Source organism: Athene noctua, chromosome 1, assembly GCF_965140245.1.
Source record: "Athene noctua chromosome 1, bAthNoc1.hap1.1, whole genome shotgun sequence".
In the NCBI taxonomy this organism is placed as follows: Eukaryota; Metazoa; Chordata; class Aves; order Strigiformes; family Strigidae; genus Athene; species Athene noctua.
In genome coordinates this window covers 182,915,251-182,928,189 of record NC_134037.1, presented here as the reverse complement: position 1 = coordinate 182,928,189, position 12,939 = coordinate 182,915,251, and positions in this window count along the sequence as shown.

Genomic DNA, 12,939 nt, shown 5'->3' with positions numbered 1-12,939 from the left:
GCATGGCTCTCCTGGCCTCTTGCCAGAAAAGCCAGGTAGAGCCACTGTCAGTGACAGCACCCCCAGCAGAGTGCTAAGACTGCAGTACCCTCAGCTTGCCTGTTAGAAGATGAATGGGCTTCAGTACCTCCCTGGAAGTAAACTGTAACAATTCATAGACTCTTTTAAATTGTAAATAGGCTGTATATTCTTTTTTTCCCTTGTCTGCATTTGGATTTCACTTCGATGTATCATTAAAATGTAGAAGATGACTGTAAAACAATCAGATAAAGCATTTTCCTTCTGTAGGACTGTGTTTAGCATTGGAATGACATGTTATGTTACTGTGGAGTAAGGACTGCATTTGTTTATTCATTGAAATATAGTCAGAGCCTAATAGTATTTGTGCTCATTTCTCAGCCTTTAAATAACCATGTCTTTTCCCATCTGTTAGTTTTTCTGGAACTCAATCAGTAAAATGTCTTTCAGTCTTCATTTTTAAGTTCATGCTGTATATATAGACCATAGGTTTCTTATATATTATGCTCTGTATAATGCTTTATAGGTATAAGCCAGTTTTCTTGTACCTCTTTTTCAAAAGGTACTTTAAAAATTCCTCAGACTTTTTTCTAGTCCTTGGTGTTCTCAGATATGTACGAGATAAATCTATGCCACTTTCAGTAGCCAAGGCTATTCTGCTTAACAGCTTAGTATATGTGATCTGAAGAAGTTTGGACATTGCATGAGTAGTCTGATATAAACAATTGCCTTCAATAAATAAATTAAGTAGAAATATAAAAACAACAGTGTCACGTAAAGTGATTTAGTTTACACAGGAATCTAAGTGCAAAATGTCATCCTTTGGATGCCAAATATTGTATTAATATGGGATGGAAATGAGCCACTTACTCCAACTAGCATCTCTATAATCCCAACATCCTGTCTTTCCAATGTCAGCACTGAAAAAAGCAACCTTCTAGGCTGTTGGAAGTGATCCACTTCATAGATTATTCAGCGCTTCTCAGCTCTCCTCCTATGTCACTCACAATCTGAGAAGACCCCAAGACTCATCTCATTCCCCACTGCCCACCAAGCAGGTTCCAGCCAACACCAGCTCTCCTGGATTTGCACGTTTTGTCACAAACTCCCAAGGCAGCCCTTGTTTAATGCTTAATGAAGGAGAATCCTACAGCCCCACCCTGGGCCCCTCGGCACTGAAATGCTGGGCATCGCAAGAGCAGACCTGGACCAGGGGTTAGGACCTCTCCTCCTGCGGTTTGTCAGCCACCTTTAGTCATTCTTAACTGACACATGCAAGGAAAATAAGCATCTTATACACTTGATAGTTGGCTGCAAGATATCTAATCTGTTCCTTTTTTCTAGCAGGCTGTCAAGAAGATTATCAAAGAAGATTTTCACATTTTCCCCAGACTTGGGTCCATTGTTTTTGACAAGTCTTATCCTGGCCCTGGGCTCCCCAAAGCGGCTACTGACTGTATTTCTCCTTGCCCCCCTTAATTAGTATGTCATCTATTAAACCTAGCTTTGTTGAAGGGGTAAACTCTTTGTGATTGACTTAAGACATTAACTTGTCCCTTAATTCCTGGTGGCTTCTTTAATCAGTGAAATTGCATCTTACTCAAGCCCAGGGGAATACAGACCAATATGCCTGATGCTATTGAAAGCACAGGGTATCCAGGAGAACCTGAACTTACAGACAGGAGAAAGCAACCTATACAGGGCCATCAGGCATGTCAGTGAATACCCTGAATACCTTCAATTCAGTTTACAACCCCTAGTACACCATGTATGGACCAAAGAAGGACTGATAAGTACTTGCCAGAAAGAACAAACTGGCTCTTCATTTTTTCACTTTACCATAGCAAATTGTTTTTGGAATTAGAAATTAAGAAAACAAAAGCAGACCCAGCTACCTAACCAATAAAAAAACCAGTGGTTATATCTGTGCCTGCATTCACTTTCTTAAAATTGCTGCCATATGAGGCGTGTCATGAATTGCTGAGGGTGCCAGGACACAGCCAGCACAATGGGGCAGGTGAGGGAGGTGTAGATTTCCACACCCATGCCTGGACTGCACAGAAGTGCAAGGGACTGAATCCCACAGGAAGGCTGAGCACAAGATGTAGCAGGCAACACTAAACTTCTTCATGGCAAAGCACACAAGATGTAGCACAAAAAAACACCACCACCATCACCACTAAAAACCAAAACAAACAGAAAAAAAACCCCAAGCAGACAAAATGATAAAAAGACCTATCAAGCTGTCTTCTGTGCCTGTTAGTATGGCTGCTTGTTCTGACCCCTGGGCATCTTGAGATGCCTGTGGCTGAAAGCAGCAGAATACCAGGAGCCTCCCATATCAACGTCACTGTCCTGTCCCCTGCAGTCTGGGCATCTTCCTCATTTCTCTTCTGCCCTGAAAAGTGCCTCAGGCTCCCTGAAGAAACTGTAGAGTATTCAGGGATGATGTTCACCTCTTGACTTTGGATATGATAAAGCAGGCACCTTCAGTGTTGTCACACTGGTGGGCCCAGGGCTTCCATTAGTTTCCTCAACTTTTGTTTTGGCCTCCCTTGAATGCTAGGTCCCTTTACTTCAACTGCAGCCATATTGATGCATGATGTCAGTGGAAGATGCTGCTGGAACTGGCTGTTTGCTGGTCAGAAGGGCATCACCTTGGGGCTGGCATGAAGAGTTCTGTGCTCAGGGCTTACGGAAAGAACCAATGGAAAAAATTTTGCTTTTGCCAAAGATGAATTCAGCATTTCATTGTTACCGTCCATTGGTTAGTAGTACAACTCCAGGCAGTCATTTCTTGAGTAGCATTACTGTATCTTATACTATATTTTTCAAACAAATGATTGCAAACTATTTTGCTGAGTTGGGCATTTAGGTATCTGCACCATTTTAAAGTCAAATGTTAAAGCCATGACTGCAGATAAAAATATGATTTAAAGTGCTATTGCCTCAAAAATTCATGAGTCTGAATGTCAGTTTATATTGGCCCATTCACTTCCTCGCAACTACGAGGGGCTGTAGATCAATACAAGTTTAATGCATATAGCTCACTTCTCAGAATTAATCATTATTAAAAAGACAGGTAATAACAACAGGCTTTACAGGAAAATCGTTCAGTGCTTTCTCTTTCTTCTTATTAGGCAAAAATCCATTTTCTCCCTCTGTATTTTGTTTTGAACTGCAGAGTTTTTAATTCTTTCCCATGGTTCAAGAAGGATCCCCTGCTGCCTTTACTCTAGCTAGTCCGTTAAATGGACCCATATCAAAGTGGTCCTGTAAATCTAGATTAACCATGGCATATGTATTTCCTATTTTTCAGCTTTTCCATAGATTTCTCCAAATTTTGCACCCAGATATATATGACAAGAAGGACAGCTAAGTAGCTTTCTCTTTCTAAAAGATTAATTTGTCTTAACCTTAAAGATTTGGGCACCGTTTAAGACAGACACTAAAGTAGATTCTCATATTTCAGCATGTGTTAATACTCTTTGCTGAATAGAAACTGAGTTTAGTTTGTGCTTAACTTCCACAAAACAGAGAACTTCAAACAAAACTGAGAACTTCAAACTAATGATGTGTTTTGGTGAAATTTTCAGCCTCCAGCAAAACAACCAAAGAACATTGGCAAGCCCACCATCTGAGAAGCTTTCTTGCTTTCTCTTTTCAGGGTGCATTACCTCTGTTTAGTTGTATTTGCAAATGGTAAAATAAACAAATTGCACTGTGCATTCTTCAGCTGAACCATTCTTCCCTGGGAAAGGCTGGTTAGTTCTGGGCCCACCAACTAATACCAGAAGGCAGAAGAGACAAGAAAGAACAAAGACACATTCACTTAGCACAAAATAATTATGTTGAGAAAGGAATTACTCAAGGCTTGAAAGAATATGAAAATACACTTTTAATTCTCTATGTCAGTGATAGCAGCCTGAGTAACAGACAAGAGGAAGTAATTGCTTTAATTTAGCATAAACAATCCCCTGAATTTTACTAATAAAACATAGTGGGAACATTCGTATTATTAGATTTTTAATAATAAAGCTTATATCTAAAACTGAACAAAAGAAAAGAAAGCCAAAATATCCCGTTAACTGGGAAATTAATTTTAGTTGTGCTGAAATTAACTTAAATATTAGGTTATTAGATAGGTTTGATTAGGGGAAAAAAAACATCACAGAACTGTATCAGAGGAAGAGAGCTGTTATTCCCAGTTCATTGAAGAGAACTCATTTAAGGTGGGGTAGACCAGGACTATGGCAGTTTCTCTACTTTAGAAATCTGAATCCACCTCTCCCCATATTTGAGGAACTGCTGTGGTCACCAACTGCTAGAGTAGGCTAGAATGACAGGTTTTCCTCTTGAAACTTTTCATTCTCTGTGAATAATTAAACACTGACTGGAGGGGTAGGTCCAGGTCCTACCTCCTGGGGAAAGGACCCACCCACCAGCCTGCACAGTCATTCCTCATCACTTAGTCTTTTTTTCACAGTAGTATTTATACACAGTGAAGCAATATTAAGAGAAGCCTGAAGGAAGTTCATTGTGGACAACTTTGTGAATTGAACGTTGGGTGGTATTCTAAGAAATGGGAGAAAGTCTCTAGAAATGAGAGAGTGGGGAAAACCAAAGCTTTATTTTTCCACTCCCATTTTCAGACTGGTTTGCATAGCCTTCCTTATAACTTAATTAGGGCGGACTGAGTGGGCAGAAGGGATGGGGAACATGTGCGCTATATTTCTGAACTGGTTTCCAAGTCTCTCAGAGCCTGGAAGCAAAGGAAGGACTAAGAGGGTGGGGTTTTACACCACAAAGGCATAATTCACAGAGATCAATTCGACTCCACAAATTCTTTCCCACACCATCTGCTGCTCACCACTCTTGGTATTCAACTCATAAGCCCACCTCTGACACCTACCTCATGCCAAATATCCTTTATTTTATAAGTGTAGCCAGGGCTATTGTCTGTCCACAATAATTTGTCTCAGCTTGGGAAGAGAGGAAGAAAATGTGGGAAGACACATAACTGCTCCCAGAACTCCACCCCTTCCTACACTTATTTTTCCAAAAGCCATTAGTCAGATCTTCACTCTGAGGATAGCAAAGGCCATTCATGGTTATTTCCCATGAAGGCAGGACCACCACTCCAAACTAAAGGACCCCTTTGCAAATACATGTCATGTGGAGAAGAGCATGGAGGGCTTCACTGTTTCAGAGTTTTCTTTCTGAGCACTCAGAAAAATTACATTCTGTTCCAAAGTAACTACATGCCAAGTTTCAAGATTAAGTTATTTTCGAGTTATCCAAGCAAGCACAAAAAGAAAATACACATCCCCAAAATGTCTTAACTACAGAATTTTGTGTTCAGGGTCTAAATAACTCAGGAGATGCCTAAAAACCTCTCGTGAATGATTAAAAAAAAGTAACTTAAAAGCACAGGGGTCAAATAAAGCATGAAAAGTATCAAACCACTGGACAAATTATAAACACGTGAAAATGTGAATTTAAAACTCTAAAATTGGCCTTACCTCCACCATTATTTCTTTAAAGAAAAGAATAAAAGTAGATTAAGTTAAGAAACAATTTTCTCAATATGGATTTTGCCGTGTCAGTTTGTTCAGAAATAATTCAGAAGTACTCTTGTCATGTCAGATGCAAAACTGTCAAGAATGCTCCAAGGAAATATATCTTCATTACAGCAGACATTTTTATTCATGTCTTTCAAAGGCTACCTTTGTAACTTTACACTGATGTTCCACAATTTGCATAGTCCAGATCCTGTTGTACTAGAGACAGCTAAACCTTTCAAGAATGCTAGATCATATTTCAATGACACTCTGTACCTTGACTTCTGAAACTTTGCTTTGTCTGACTTGTTCAATGTACAGGTACAGAAGCAAAGGGATGAAAAGCATGCGTTGACTGAGTGACCTTACAGAATAAAAGACCATATTGTACCTTGTTATCTTAGGTATTTCTTTTTAAAGTCTCTCCCCTTCTTTATACTTTGGAATAAGATGAACGTGCTTAGCAAAAGAATAGACATATGAAAAGGAAGACTTTACTATATCAGCACATCAACTGAAGGTATGCAATATGTTTGGCAGCATGAGGACATGCCTCTCTTTGCAAAAGGTAATTTCATAGTCCAAGAGAAGGTGCAATTCATTTACCTGTACTTAACATCAACTCTTCTGACTCTCTGAACAGTGCACAGGGTCAGATTTCTCTATCAGCCACCATTTACTTTAATGAATTGCCAATTTATACTCTTACAGGTACATGAGGAAAACTCCTGACTCCATGCATGTGCTCACCCTTCCTTTCTGAGTCATGCAAAAACCCCTACATCCAAAGAACACTAATGGAAACCTGCGCTCCAGCCAAGTGAGTGGGAGGTGTGGGGAGACGAAGCCTACAAGAGGAGAGCAGAAGCTATGGCACAGGCAGGGCAGATGTTGCTTACATGGAATTTCTTTTGTCAGGAGTCTTTCCTGAGCACTACTAGAAAGTCTCAGGGAGGTGGTCTCAAGCTACTTATCTGGAAAGCTGAATGGGAACGAAAAAGAGGCTTAGGTGAAAAAGCAGATGGAAGTTTTGTCACTGATCTTCCACATCAGGGAGAGATATCAGCTCATTTCTTTATAAAACAAAATGTAATTTCAGCTCTTTGCACACCACAGAAATGGGAGTTGGGTGGGAAAAAGACCTGAGGAAAACCAAATGGTTGTGGGGGACAAATAATGATACAATGAAAGAAGGCAAGGAGCCAAAAATGTTAAATAGGAAATGAGGGGTGGAGAAGAACAGAATTGCTGGGGTTACAGAGGTCATATTAAAGAGGAAAACAAGAGCCATGTGTGCATCCTAAGGTCCCCTCCAAAATTCAAGGATTTCACCTCAGTCTCTGCAGCTGCCTGAACTTGAGGATTTTTCTGCAGACCACATCAAGGGACTGCCACCCTGCAAGCATCAATACCCAGGGAGTGGCTTTACAAAGAAGAAGAAACAAAATAAAATACTCTTCTGGGCTGTGGGCACTGCCGAATGGAAAAGGCTGACTTCTAAGGCTGTGCTCCCCACTCCCTGGGCAACACGCTCTGACAGCCGGGAGATGCGTGCTGGTGCACAGCCCAGCTGTGCCCCACATATCCAGAAAACGACTGCTTCTGCCCTCAGTCAGGGGTTGTTGCGGTGCTCTCTGCTCTGTCTGGTGCAGGCTGTTTCTGCTCAGCCACAAAACCCTCATCCACCTAGCTCTCCTGCAGTGACCCTGGTTGTTCCCTCCCCACACAAATTGCACATGCCCTCTTAGACCCTGCCTCACTCAGCACTTCGCTGGACGCCAAGGCAGCCATAGGGTCTATATTTTCTCTTTCCTTTCCAAGCTTCTGAGTTTGGGGCAGCAGCTTATTGCATTATTTATGATGCTACAGTGTGAAGGCCAGGAATAAGGGAGGTCTGCATTCCAAGAGAGCCATTTCTTTCCCAGGAAAAGTATGTACAGTCCTAATGCCCAGAGTGTGTTTTCTACTACAGACAATTCATTGCCATGATATGTGGCATGTATGAATACCTTATTTCTACTCTTCCCCTGTGATCTTTTGCCCTCCATAACAACATAAAACGACATACCCTGTAGGAAACCAGCAAAATTTCCTATATTTTCCTTATATTTATTCTATGCAGATGGAGTTGAGCATTTGTAAAGCCTCAATGAACACTCACTGAATTATCTGTGATTATGAATATTTCATCGTTTGGTTTTTTTTTTTTTTTCCCCTCAAAAACTTCTATAGCTTTACTGATCCCACTCTGCTACTGCGGGTCAAGCCTCTCTTCGACTAAGCGTGCTCAGAGTTTCCTAAGAGTCTTGGGCCACCAAAGGGCAAATTTGAATATAAAACTGCAAACACAACTGGAGGACCAAAGACTGTACAGCCTGCTGCCTGGGTGCCTGCAGGCTTCATGCCTTGATGCCAGGACCATTTCACACTCCATTATTGCTTCATGGTCCATTTAAACCAGAAGGGTGTGAAAGTTTTAGCTTTAGTTCCCTGCTGGCTTGAAGTATAATTATCATTTTACAAGACAGGAATCAAGGCAAAAATATTGAAGTCAAATGTAATGGGAATGTCTACCTAGAATTACTTAAGTTTTGATTTTTAAAAAAAGAATATTTGTTAATACTATATCTTGTTTGTATTTCAGTCCAAGCTCCTGTTCAATTTTGCTACAGCTGTAAGGTCTCAACCCATCTTCACATCAGCCTCCTTGCTGCGCACACAGCTGTGCCAGGAAATCTGATGGCAGTGGAGAAGAAAACAGTCAGCAGCAGAAACTTCTTCAGCTGCTTTAGTGAACCCTGGCCTGAGATCATCTAAAATTAAAGACGTCTCTACTGATCACGTGCAGTAGAATGGTTTCTGCCCAAAGGACTCTAAAGCTATGTCTCCAGCACTAGAAAAAACGAGGCCTGGAAATGAGCTTAAGCACTGGACTGCTAATTGCCCATTATGCTTAACTGCAAGCATGTGTCCTGGAAAAACTTTGGCTGGTGTCAACTAGCAGTGTCCCAAACAGTGTCCAGATCAGGAGATAGTGCGTGTGCAGCCCATTCCAGTGGGCAGTATGCACCAGGCAAATGCCACATTAGCCTCCCTTCCTCTCCCCTTCCCATGCCCAGCATCATCATTTATCACTACCCCCGGACTCCCCCAGGGTACAGCATACATGTTCTCAGCTTCGTACTAGGAAAACACCACTCCAATAAGCTTTTTTTTTTTTTTTTTTTCTTTCAGGAACTTAAAAGAAACAGCCAACAAAAAAAAAAAAGCACAAACATACTAATAGTTGTGTCTTAGGTCCATGGAAAGGAAGCGATTGCTCTGTAAGGTGGATGTGGCCAGGGCTTGGCACTTGACCAGAGAGCAGTTTTTCCCTTATTTTATTTGGTGTTATAAACATCGCTGAGTTGCAAGAATCTGGTTTTACCTTCGTAAGGGTAGCAGAAGGCACACTTGTGACACTAAAGCCACCACTCTGCTGAAATCCATGAGGGCCTTAGGACCAGCAAAGATATTTTTTTCCTCTTGAGCAGAACAAGTGTTAGCTTTGTCCGTAGAAGTGACAATTGCTTTGGCTGAAACTTCTCAGTTTGAAATAGACACCCAAACAAGAACATTAGGAGGAATGTCCTTCATAGGTAATGATTATCTCCCCACCTGTAGCATATGGAAGCAAAGCCCTTTTTTATCCCAGAGATGTCTGCAGCTTTACAGTAAATTAGGGTGGGGGTTTTTTTGGTTTTAAGATCTCACCATTTAATTATGCTGAAGCAGGAAATACACTTCATTTAAGTGATGTCTGGATTTCCCTCTAGAGCTGTTTCATGGGAAGAATACTTACTTTTGTTCTGTTTAGGATGAAAGTTTATGAAGCCAGTGTAAACAGATAAAAGGAGCATAAACACCAGGGAATAACTTTAAGAGATTTGAAAGGGACAGGGTTTGCCTTAATAAAATTAAGCAATTAGTTTATATAGTTTAGAGATACTGGAAAAGTGTGTTCCTCTATTAAACATTTACCATTTGAGCTTTTGGAGGATTACCTCAAAGAATCAGGGATAGCATTATGTTGGTATTCAAGCTACCTTTTATCAAGTTCAGGGAGAGGACAACGGGGCTATTACTTCATTAAATATACAGACATTAAATATGCAGAATATATAATTATTCTCTGTGCATCGCAATCCAGCAAGATTTTTATGCAGTAAAATATTCTTAAAGGATTATTGTCTATTTCTTGTGAGCTGTGCTTTCATTCTAACTGCCTCCTCTGCTCACTGCAGATGTCCTCTGCTTCATCTGAACATCCTGTAATATTAATGGGAAAATTTCCACGATGCTAATACTAAAACTAGTGGTTACAATTACTTGTGAAAAACTGAGCTTTAAAAGGAAGACTGCCAAAAATCATGTATTCTCTTCCCCATATCTAGTCCAAACCAAATAATTTTATTTTCTAACAAACAAAACATGCAACAGAACCTGTGCAGGTGATGGCTGTTAAATAAAGGCTTAGGAAGCAAGTTACACAATCTTAAGGGACTCCAATCTGAGGAGCCTCATGAAGCCAAAACACCCTCCGAAGGCTTAAAAATTTCTGCTTGCAGTTTCCAGCCTGTAAGAATGAAGGAGGAATTTTAAAGAAAAATGCATTGCAGGGATTAAAAAGATATTGACTGCTTAAGTATATCTGATCTGAAGTTTCACCAGCATTTGTAAGAAGCATACTAACACTGTGAATGTTGGAGCTCATACAAACACCACTTGTCTCTACTGCGCTCAACTGATGTGCTTTCCCATTCAGTGGGTGTGGGTTAAGTGCTGGACCAGTTAAGATGACCCAGGTCACCTTAATGACACACCTGCCATTCTAACACCTATCCCAGGCAAAATAATGAAAATAAGGGAAGATTCAAACAGTAACAACTCAGCTATGCATATTACATCTTGTCAAACTACCTGGGTATGTCTTTAGGATATTACAAGTTCAATAATTAAAAATACCCATATAAAATGGACTTCCGCTAAATGTCTTGCCTCTTCTTGATCCGAGCAGTTAGTCAGTATTTAGGATAATGAAGTTTGTTCACTTTAAGAGTTGTTGGTAGAACTGGTCTTTCTTGGAGGCAAAGCTGTTTATTTATTAAACACAACATCTCGAACACAGCAGAAGATTCTACTTTTGATCCCTGCTTTAGGCATCCTTTCAGCCAGGACTTTGTTGCAGAGGCTCCCTCTACACTTCTTCATTGGAGATGTAATCATATTTGTAGGGTTCACTCATGTCTTATGTAGTAGTTTTTCCAGACAAAACATTGATGAAATAGGTAGTGAACCCCTGAGCCAAATACTCTCTTGCAAGTATGTGTATTTTGGCTGCTGACTTGCTAGTGTTTGAGTAGCACCTTTATTGTTTTCTTAGAGAAACAGCTACATCCTAGGGTTTAAAGTGATTTCAACCAACGTATAATTACTGTGTAACTTACTATTAACTATAAATAATGCATGCACATATCTCTCTACTGTTGCTTCTGGAAATTCACTTTTGCTATTTGTGCTCTAGACGTACAAGATCTTCACTACATCCTTAATAGTCATCTTGAACAGAACTACCTTGGAAACTCTTTAGTAGCAACCTGAACAAAATTGATTGTTTTCATCTTCTAATACTGACATTGAAAAATCAATCTGTATGGTTTTCACACCACAAATGTATCTACATGTTTAAGACGTACTTTAAGGTGTTGTCGCTTTTTTAGCCTGCAGGTGTGGAAAACAGGAAGTTACCAGTCTAACTCGGTGTCTAGTAACTGCAGGTGTGGGGGTAAAATTAAGGTTTCATACATTGTAGTAATGAAGGCTCTGCACAGAGCAGAGCAGATCGTAGGCGAGCACTGGCCCATCTGTCTAGCAGCAGCGCGAAGGCTCACCGGTAACTCCCCAAACGCCCCCCGCAGCCCGCGCAGGCCGCTGCCGCCCTCCGCCCCCAGCGGCCTCCCGCTGCTTCTCCACACGGGCCCGCCCGCCTCGGTCTTCCCCAGACCGCTGCGCAGAAAGGGACCAGGCAGAAAACCGCCCAAATACTCCTCTGTTGGGGAACCTGTCCCCTCTTCCCCGCGGGGCGAAGGAACGACCTCGGCGAGCTGCCCCACGCCGCCACACTACAGCTGCCAGCATGCCTTGCGGCCCCGCGCCGCCTCCATCTTGTGCGGCCTTAAGAGCCCGCCCCTTTTACCCTCAAGAAACGGCGGTGGTAGCGTTGTTTAAATAAAACATCGCGGGGCTCTCAACGTTGTGTTTTTTGAGCCTGCAGTAAGGCATACAGTTGAAATACTTCTTCGAGGACCCCTTAGCCCTCATGATCTGGTGGGGTGCGCTTTGGCAGGCGGCTACTCTGTCTCCCAGAGGAGCTGTAAAACCGCTTTTCTTTCCTGGAAGCAACGTAGTGTCCTGGGAATCTCTTCAAAATATGCTGCGGGTCAGCTCATCTCCTGGTTTAGCGATGTTGAATAAGCCCTACTGCTTGCAGCTTCCAGCCCTCACCCCTCTTCCTGTTCCTCAGCATTTGGGACATTGAACCCAAAGGCACTGCGCCTGACAGAGCCCTACTGCCCTGGATTTCTTCTTGTAGCAGACTAGCTGGATACAAGCGAGGAACTATATTTCAAGTTTTGCTAAATCTGATATATCTTGACACTGTAGCTTTTGTTTATGTGCTATACATGGCAGGTACAACTCATCACAGGCACTGCACAGAGGCAACACATACATGCACATGCATAACCACCATTTTTCAAGTGGCCACTGCTCTGGATTTTTTTGGTTTTGCACAGCCATTTGGCAGTCCTCAACAGGGAGAACTAAGTACCTTTGAAAAATCCATGTTCTGCATTTAATCTCCTGGTAGGTGTTACCTGGGTAACACGATCACAGACCCAGTTTTCCAGAAACGTGCCAGCCTTTCTGTTCTCAGGCTTCCTCAAGGTACATCTTAGTTAAGCACAGCCCACATACAGGTTTTTAAAGATCCTGCTGGTGGGAGATCTGGCAAGGCCAGGGATCTACTGGCAAGGATCATCTACAGCAAGGTGGCTCAGGGAGATAAGAGCAAATGCACAAGTGCACATATCCAAGTGTGGGAGCAGGGAGAGGGGAGACAGGGCAACAACTGGACCTCAAACACTATGGCAGAGAGCTATATATATGGGTTAGGAAACCTAAGTGAGAAGAAATTTGAATCAAAAGGCTTGAGGAGTAGCTTGGGTGGGAGCCATGAAAGTGGGCTCGCATGAACTAGGAGAGGCTGAGACAAGATGAACGAGAAGCAGAGTCTGCAAGTGGAAACCAGGGGGGAGGGAGG